Here is an 8,991-nt window from a genome sequence, read left to right on the forward strand (position 1 = left end):
AGATATTCTAGGTATGTAACCATAGAAACTTAGTGAAGAACAAGCTACTGACATAAACGAGAAAACTGGTTTTGACAAAAAAAGATGAAGGTCCTCCAGAGGAAGTGCTTCTGGCATAAAACTTCACATTAAAGGAACTCTGAGATGTTTCATTGAAAGTGCAAAGGCTAAAATATTGGAAGCTGATCCAAATTTAGAAAAGAGTATGATAATTTCTATGTGAAAGCATAAAAAAGATGCTTGTTCCATATCATAAATTACACTACAATAAGAAGGCAAGCATTGTTCAAGCTACTTCTCGAGAACTTTTACAAATAAAACACTTTACTTCTCAATGTCCCTAATGTTTTAAATTTCAGTGTACTAAATAAGTATCAGTTTTAGTATTTCATCATTTCCCTATACTTTTATACCTGACAGTAAGAGATATTTTAATTTTTTTGACAAAAAAATGTAATGGTCATGGAATAGATGTTATTTTTCCCATTTATTATTAAGATCACTTTGTAGGCTCTCAGCTTGCAGTGGTCATTTTTATGGTCCCACCGTACTGTGAAAACAAGGACTGCCTGTGTCCTTAGATCTCTTCTCTGAGTCATCTGGTTTCTCTGGAGAGCAATACTCCACTCTTTTTTAAAAAAAAATGTATTTTTATTGATTTCAGAGTGGAAGGGAGAGGGGGAGAGAGATAGGAACATACTATCTAATAAAAGCGTAATATGCAAATTAAGCATCACTCCGTGACAAAATGGCGGCGCCCATAGCCACAAGATGGAGGCACCCAGTCCTCTTAGCCCTGCTGGAGTCCCCAAGTCCGCCCAGCAGTGGCAGTCCAGGGTGTCTAGCTGGGAGGCACCTGCCCCCCACGCAGCGATCCCTGCCCAGTGGTGGCAGCCCGGGGTGTCCAGCTGGGAGGCGCCAGCGCCCAGTGCAATCCTGGCCAGTGGCGGCAGCTTGGGCTGGGGTCTCAGACCTGCAGGGCCTTGCACCAAAGCTGCGGCGGCAGCATGGGCTGGGATCTCAGTCTGGCAGGGCCTTGCACCTCCACCGCGCGATCTTCAGGCCAGTAGTGGCAGCCAGGGCTGGAGTTTCAGGCCGGCAAGGCCTTGCACCCCCACTGTGTGATCCCCCCGGCCACAGCAGCAGCATGGGCTGGGATCTCAGGCCAGCAGGGCCTCTCAACCCAGCTGCACGATCCCCTGGCCGAAGTGGCAGCCAGGGCTGAGGTCTCAGGCTGGCAGGGCCGCGCACCCCTGCCGCACGATCTTCAGGCCAGTGGTGGCAGCCAGGGCTGGGGTCTCAGGCTGGCAGGGCTGCACACCCCCACTGCACAATCCCCCGGCTGCAGCGACAGCTTGGGCTGGGGTCTCAGACCCACAGGGCCTCGCACCAAAGCCGCGTGATCCCCTGGCCACTGCGGCAGCCTGGGCTGGGGTCTCAGGCTGGCAGGACCTCGCACCCAAGTCGCATGATCCCCTGGCCCCAGAGGCAGCCTGGGCTGGGGTCTCATGCCAGCAGGGCCAGGCACCCCCACTGCGCGATCACCCGGCCAGTGGTGGCAGCCTGGGCTGGGGTCTCAGCCTGGCCAGGGTGTGATCCCCTTCCAGTGGTGGCAGCCTGGGGTCTCAACCTTTGAGTCACACCAGCCAGGCAGATATGGAGGAATTTTATATGTTTCTTTTTTTAAATATATATTTTATTGATTTTTTTACAAAGAGGAAGGGAAAGGGATAGAGAGCTAGAAACATCTATGAGAGAGAAACATCGATCAGCTGCCTCCTGCACACTCCCCACTGGGTATGTGCCCCCAACCAAGGTACATGCCCTTGACCTGGAATTGAACCTGGGATCCTTGAGTCTGCAGGCCAATGTTCCATCCACTGAGCCAAACCAGTTAAGGACTGTCCAATATGCTAAAGAAAAAACCCTATCTAATAAAGAGGGAATATGGGAGGAGGAACCAAGATGGCGGCATAGTTAGACAACTAATCTGCTGCCTCACACAACAATTTCAAAAATACAACTAAAAGACAAAACGTCTACCACCCAGAACCACGGGAAAGCTGGATGAGTGGCAGATTTACAACTAAGGAGAGAAAGGAGCACAAACGCTGAAAAACTGAGTGAGGTACGGAGGCGCGCGAATCGGGCTGGTGGCGGGCGACTGGGTGCGCGGCTTTTCTTCAACCCGCAGGGAGACAAGCTCCCGATCACTCTGAAATCCAGTTTCTGGGGACTCGCGGGAGACCCAGACACCTACGGGGAGAAGCTGGACTCTCAGCCATCGGGTCGGAGAGTGAGAGTGACTGTTTTGCCGAGGTGCGCCCAGCAATCAGGGTTTACTGCGCTGGAGCGCTGGGCGCAGGGACTTGGAAACGTGGAAAGGCAGAGACGGCTGATGCCAGCCATCGCCGTTAGCCACGCCCTAGCCTAGTGACGCCCTGAGACCCCGCCCCGCCCTGAGGCCCCGCCCCACACATTCTACAAACCCGCCCAGGCTCCACACAGTGGCTTTTGCATATAAATGGCCTGTTCTGTGGCAGCTCAACCAAATTAACTGCAGCTCCAGTCAGACTGCTCCAAAACTGCCCAAGCAAAGGAGGAGAAAACTAGTTCTTGCTGTGGCTCCTGCTGGGGGACACACAGTACACAAGGGTACACCAAGAGTGTCCACCTCAAGTAACTGGGAGGCTGACCCATTGAACCAATAGGACATCTAGTACACAAAACTACCCTACCAATTCAGGGAAGCAGAGAAAATGAGGAGGCAAGGAAACAGATCACAGACCAAAGAAATGGAGGAGAACAAGCGACTGGACATAGAGTTCAAAACCACGGTTATAAGGTTTTTCAAGAATTTCATGGAAAAGGCCGATAAATTCAATGAGACCCTCGAGGATATGAAAAAGGACCAACTAGAAATTAAACATACACTGACTGAGATAAAAAATATTATACAGAGACCCAACCGCAGACTAGAGGATCGCAAGAATCAACTCAAAGATTTGGAATACAAAGAGGCCAAGGACACTCCTCCAGAGAAGCATGAAGAGAAGAGAATTCAGAAAGTTGAAGATAGTGTAAGAAGCCTCTGGGACAACTTCAAGCGAACCAACATCAGAATTATGGGGGTACCAGAAGAAGAGAGAGAGCAAGATACTGAAAACCTATTTGAAGAAATAATGAACGAAAACTTCCCCCACCTGATGAAAGAAATAGACTTACAAGTTCAGGAAGCGCACAGAACCCCAAACAAAAGGAATCCAAAGAGGACCACACCAAGACACATCATAATTAAAATGCCAAGGGCAAAAGACAAAGAGAGAATCTTACAAGCAGCAAGAGAAAAACAGTTAGTTACCTACAAGGGAGCTCCCATACGATTATCAGCTAATTTCTCAACAGAAACCATGCAGGCCAGACGGGAGTGGCAAGAAATATTCAAAGTGATGAATAGCAGGAACCTACAACCAAGACTACTCTACCCAGCAAAGTTATCATTCAGAATTGAAGGTCAGATAAAGAGCTTCACAGATAAGAAAAAGCTAAAGGAGTTCATCACCACCAAACCAGTATTATATGAAATGCTGAAAGGTATTCTTTAAAAAGAGGAAAAGGAAGAAGAAAGATAAAAATTATGAACAACAAATACATATCTATCAACAAGTGAATCTAAAAGTCAAGTGAATTAAAAATCTGAGGAACAGAATAAACTGGTGAACTTAATAGAATCAGAGGCATAGAACGGGAGTGGATTGATAATTCTCAGGGGGAAAGGGATGTCTGTGTGGGGAGTATGGGAAGAGACTGGACAAAAATCATACACCTATGGATAAGGACAGCACGGGGGAGGTAAGGGCAGAGGGGGGGTGGGAACTGGGTGGTGGGGAGATATGGGGGGAAAAAGGAGAAACAATTGTAATCTGAACAATAAAGATTCATTAAAAAAAAAAGAGGGAATATGCAAGGGAGGGCATTTGGGGGTGACCGGGGTTTCAGGGGAGGGCAGTTGGGGACAATCAGGCTGGCAGGGGAGTGGTTAGGGGGTGATCAGGCTGGCAGGCAGAAGCAGTTAGGGGCAATCAGGAAGGCAGGCAGGCGAGTAGTTAGGAGGCAGCAGTCCTAGATTGTAAAAGGGATGTCCGACTGCCTGTTTAGGCCCGATCCCACGGACATCCCCCAAGGGGTCCCAGATTGGAGAGGGTGCAGGTTGGGCTGAGGGACACCCCCCCTCCCATGCACGAATTTCGTGCACTGGGCCTCTAGTCAGTGATAAGAGAGAATCATTGATCAGCTACCTCCTGCATGCCCCACACTGGAGATTGAGCCCACAACCCGGGTATGTGCCCTTGACTGGAATCGAACCTGGGACCCTTCAGTCCACAGGCCTATGCTCTATCCACTGAGCCAAACTGGCTAGGGCAGCAATCCTCCACTCTTACTTGGTGACTATAGTAGTCACACCTTATCCACAAGGGATATGTTCCAAGACACCAACTGGATGGCTATAACCCCAGATAATACAGAACCCTCTATATAGTATGTATCTATGTTAAAGTTTAATTTATAAATTAGGCACAGTAAGAGATTATCGATAATAAATACTAATAAAATAGAACAATTATAAGTATATACTGTCATAAAAGTTATGTGAGTGGCTTTGAGCTATTATTAAGTAAAATGAAGGTTATTTGATCATAAGCACTGTGATACCTCAACAGTCAATCTGACAACCACGACAGCTACTAGATGACTAATAGGCAGGGATTGTGTGCAGCAAAGAGATGCTGGAAAAAGAAATTATCCATGTCTCAGGTGAAACAGAGTGGAAGGCACAAGATTTCATCCCAATATTAAGAATGGCCAAAATTTAAAACTTATGAATTGTTTATTTCTGGAATTTTCCATTTAATATTTTCAGACTGCAGTCGACCATGAGTAACTGAAACCACAGAAAGTAAAACCACATATAAGGGAGTACTAATGTATATATCTACTGCTAACATACTTGAAGCTAAATGGCACAAGAGGTATGGGATTCTCACCATTGAATATGTAGAATTTTGTTTAATCCCACTGTTTTCAAATAGTACCATGCTCTGTGTCTGATGTCTCCAAAAATAAAGTATCTCCAGTTCAGTTTCTTTGTGGAATAAATCTCATGTCTACTATCAGGATGAGGGAAGAGATTCAAGGGTGTTAATCTTTCTTATACAGGTTTTCAGGCAAACTTTTTCTTCACAGATTTACACAATTTCCACCCCAACTTTACTCATTAACTAGCACCTCAAGTCCTGAGCTTCTCTGGGATTCTGTAGGTGATTTGGCTCACTTCTCACCATCCTTTACATGGGATTTCTATTTAGCCTTTTCAGCTCTGCTAACTCCTCCACCTGCTTTCCATCTTCCAAAAATGTGTCCACATCATATTCTCTGTTTTTTTCTGCTCTTTTGTCTCATGAATTTATACTTTTTAAAAAAATTACTCCATTTTGATGGGTTTTAATGAGGGAATAAATATTCAATGTGCTATGTTACACTGGAATAATCTATTATCATAAATGTATAGTGATGCCAGTTTGCCTTATTCTGTAACTTTTTTGGCAGTGCTTGGGTTCTTTAGTTAAAGAACCAAGAAAATAGATAACAGGATTCATCCAGAATTAGGGCTTTACCAGGCAGGTGCAGCAAAAAGTCATAGGGATAAGAGAGTTTGGTACAGTAAAAAAAAAAAAATGATGAAATGATGAATCATGTAATATAAGCTGAATATGAATAGAAAAAAAATAGAGAGTTAATGGGTTGAGAGAAAAGTAAGGCCTCAATATACTAAGGTGCTGATTTGGTCCAAAAAAAGGTCATAGTGGGAATAGTTGAATAAATAATCAAGAAGAGGAAGAAGCTGTTCGTCATACAGTGAGATGTTTGAGTTACTTATTTTGGAGATGTAAAAGTCATGGGTGGCTGGCTCTGGTCAGGTGGCTCAGATGGTTGGAATGTTGTCCCCTACACCAAGAGGCTGGGGACTTGATTCCCAGTCTGTGCACATACCTAGGTTGTGGGTTCAATCCCTAGTCAGGGCTCATAGGGGATGCAACAAATTGATGTTTCTCTATCACATTGATATTTCTCTCTCTCTCTCTCTTCCCCTCTCTAAAACATATCCTCGGGTGAAGATTCAAAAAAGAGTCATGGGTGGCTGAACTTGTATAGAGAACACAGTTATTGGAATTAAGTACCAAAGAACTAAGAGGCTTTGGTACCCTTAGTTCATATGGATGTTGAAGTCATACAGGGTAATGAGCAAAGGTCATAGTATCTGAATTCTCTTAGCAAGTGGGCCTTTTGGAGAATAACAACAATAGCAACCAGAAAGGAGGAGGAGGGAGAGGAGGAGAAAGAGAAGGATAAAATTCTGTTTCAGTCGGAATCAACTTCTACTGACAGAAAAACCAAAATAAAAAAATAGTTTATTTCTCTCTCATGTATCAGGTTCAGGGGTCAAGGCTACTTCCAGCTCAGTATTCTGCCTGCCATTCCTACAGTATTGTCCTTGTTCTCATAGTCCAAGGTGATGATCTAAAGCTCCAACCATCACATCTGCATTCTAGATAGTAGGATGAGGAAAGTTCAAAGAAGAGGCAAAAGATATGGGCAGCTTCCTTACAGAAGGTTCCTAGAAGCTGACATATCACTTAAACTAATACCCCCTGGCCTGAATGTTACATACTACACCCATGGCCACTTCTAGCTACAAGGGAAACTAGGAAATAGACTATTTTTTCTGGGAAGCCATGTACCTAGCTAACATTTTTATTGCTATAGAAGAAAAGGAGAATTTATATGAGGGTACAAACAACAGGCTCTGCCACAGCCCTGAAAATCAGGTATGAGAAGAGAACTGGAAAAAAGATTTATTTAGAGAAGACTATTGCCACCATTAAGTGGTTTTCAAAAATAATTTTAATCCTTTATGTCTCACTTTCCTTTAAAATTTTTTGGTTAAGTTCTTAGTATTCCTTAATGGAAAAATCAACAAGAACTCAGAGATGTGCTGAATTAAATAATCAGAGTTCGTTTGTAAAATTGTACTCTCTTTAATAATAATAAAGGCTACTGTGGTAGGCTTAAAATGCCCCCCCCCCCAAATAATTTTCACCTCCTGCTCTCTAGAAACTGTGAATATCACCTTATATTACAAAAAGTATGTGTGTGGGGGAGGAATGTCTTTGCAGATGTGATTAAAGTAAGCATCTTGAGATGGGGAGATATTTTTTTTCTTCTTAACCCCAATGGTGTGGAAAGGAGTAACAGTCTAGGGTTCTAGGAATGGTCAAACACATGACACCTGACACCGGACACATGAGGTGAACAACAGTTTATTAGTCACATACACACACAGCTTAGGGGAGGAGGACACTACATGCCATGTAGGGCCACACAAGGGTTACACTTGGGAACAGAGTAAACCAGAAAGGCTGTTGGAGGCGGGCTTTGTAGTAACAGTGAGGGGGTTGTTTCCCTAGGGTCCCGAGCGAGAATGTGATTGGCTTGTTTGAATAATTTCACAGGCTGTCAGGGAAGTTGAGGACTGGGCCTGGTGTGATGCAGATGATCTGGCTGATAGGGGGACTAGCTGGGTGTAGAGCCTTTCCCACTAGCAAGAGCAAAGGAAAGCACAGTCAGAACTTTGAGGCCCTGTGAGACTCAAAGATGTTAAAGCATACATGGAATTTTGGGTCTTACACTACACAAAATTATTCTGGATTATCCAGGTAAACTCTGCATACAATACTATGTGTCTTCATAAGAGAAATACAGAGGAATATTGAACACACAGACACACAGAAGAGGAGAAGGTAATGTGACTATAGCAGCAGAGATTGGAGTGATGCAGCCACAAGCCCCAGAATGCTGGAAGCCACTAGAAGCTGGAAGAAGCAAGGGATAGATTTTGCCCTAGAGCTCCAGAGGGAGTGAGACACCTTGATTTTAGCCTGCTTTTAACCGTCTTGCCTCCAGAACTGTGAGAGAATAAATTTGTGTTGTTTGGGGGTCCCAGGTTGGATTCCAGGTGCAGGGCGTGTACCTTGGTTGCAGGCTTGATCCCCAGTAGAGGGCGTGCAGGAGGCAGTTGATTGGTGTTTCTCTCTCATCCATGTTCCTAACTCTCTATCCCTCTCACTTCCTCTCTGTAAAAAAATTCAATTAAAAAAAAAAAAAGACACAGCCAGAAAGAGCCATTTATGAACCAGAGGGCAGGTTTTCACCACAATTCAAACATGCTGACACTCTGATCTTGGACTTCCAAAATCCGAGATCACAACTATGAAAAATGAATTTCTAGCTGAAACCGGTCTGGCTCAGTGGATAGAGCGTCGGCCTGCGGACTCAAGGGTCCCAGGTTCGATTCCGGTCAAGGACATGTACCTTGGTTGCGGGCACATCCCCAGTGGGGAGTGTGCAGGAGGCAGCTGATCGATGTTTCTCTCTCATCGATGTTTCTAACTCTCTATCCCTCTCTCTTCCTCTCTGTAAAAAAATCAATAAAATATATTTTTTAAAAAATGAATTTCTATTGTTTATATGCTACCTAATCTGTGTTGTTTTACTATAGCAGCCACAGTGTTCACCATATGCCAGGTATTTTGCTAAATTCTTTACAGGTGGTACCTCATTTAATCTTCACAACAGCCTGAAGAGGTAAATACTATTGTTAACCCCATTTAACAGATAGAGAAACTGAAATTTAGAAAAGATAACTTGCCCACTATCACACACCATTCAATGGTAAATTGAGGGTGCTACCTCAAATCTACACGGCCCTAACACCTACCCAATGTTACAATTTGAATATCCAATTTCAGGACCTTGAGAAAGGCTTCCTGAAAGAATGGTAAACAGGATAGGGAAGTTTTGATAGTAAAGGAGGAAGTCAGGCATAGAAAATGCTAGGGAGTGGACAAGAAACTCTCTGGATGCAAAGACTAA

This window comes from Cnephaeus nilssonii (genome assembly GCF_951640355.1).
Source record: "Cnephaeus nilssonii genome assembly, chromosome: X".
NCBI lineage: Eukaryota > Metazoa > Chordata > Mammalia > Chiroptera > Vespertilionidae > Cnephaeus > Cnephaeus nilssonii.